We start from the raw sequence: 547 nt of genomic DNA, 5'->3' as shown, positions 1-547 counted from the left end.
CCCCGAAAAGGCTGGCACTTTTTAAAAAATAGGGGCGCCTGGGTGGCTTAGTCAATTAAGTGTCCAACTCTTGGTTTCAGCTCAGGTCATGATCTCACAGTTTGTGAAATCAGGCTCCTTGCTGAGAGTGTGGAGCCTGCCTGGGATTCTCTCTCCCCTCCCCTGCTCACTCTGTCTCTCTCAAAAATTAACTAACTAAATAAATATAAATACACCAACAAATTATTTCGTGAAAAGTTTGTACAATATAGTCTTCTCACGAGAAAAAAAAAGTAATCACTTTCCTGGTCTTGCTAGTACTGGATATTATCAAACATTTTAATTTTAATAATATCATTCTGAATAAGAAATATTCTGTATTTTCTTCTAGTCCCTTATTTCTATGTTTAGTTTTTTAGTCTGCTTGGAATTTACTTGTAGATAAAGTATAAAGCAAAGACTACCTTTATGATTTCCCAAAAGGATATAGCCAGTTATCCCAACACTACTAAACTACTAAAACACACACACACACACACACACACACACACACACACACACACACACA

At 36.7% G+C, this 547-nt stretch overlaps 1 protein-coding gene across 1 annotated transcript in view; it reads right to left on the bottom strand.

Annotated features, from left to right (window-relative positions):
• Window positions 1-547, bottom strand: part of AAAS (aladin WD repeat nucleoporin) — a 10,487-nt gene that overhangs the window by 882 nt on the left and 9,058 nt on the right. The gene's annotated exons all lie outside the window — the stretch shown is intronic.

The sequence above is a fragment of the Herpailurus yagouaroundi genome, unplaced genomic scaffold (genome assembly GCF_014898765.1).
Source record: "Herpailurus yagouaroundi ecotype Mexico unplaced genomic scaffold, PumYag 166, whole genome shotgun sequence".
NCBI classification, from domain to species: Eukaryota; Metazoa; Chordata; class Mammalia; order Carnivora; family Felidae; genus Herpailurus; species Herpailurus yagouaroundi.
This window is presented reverse-complemented; position numbering and strand designations above follow the sequence as displayed.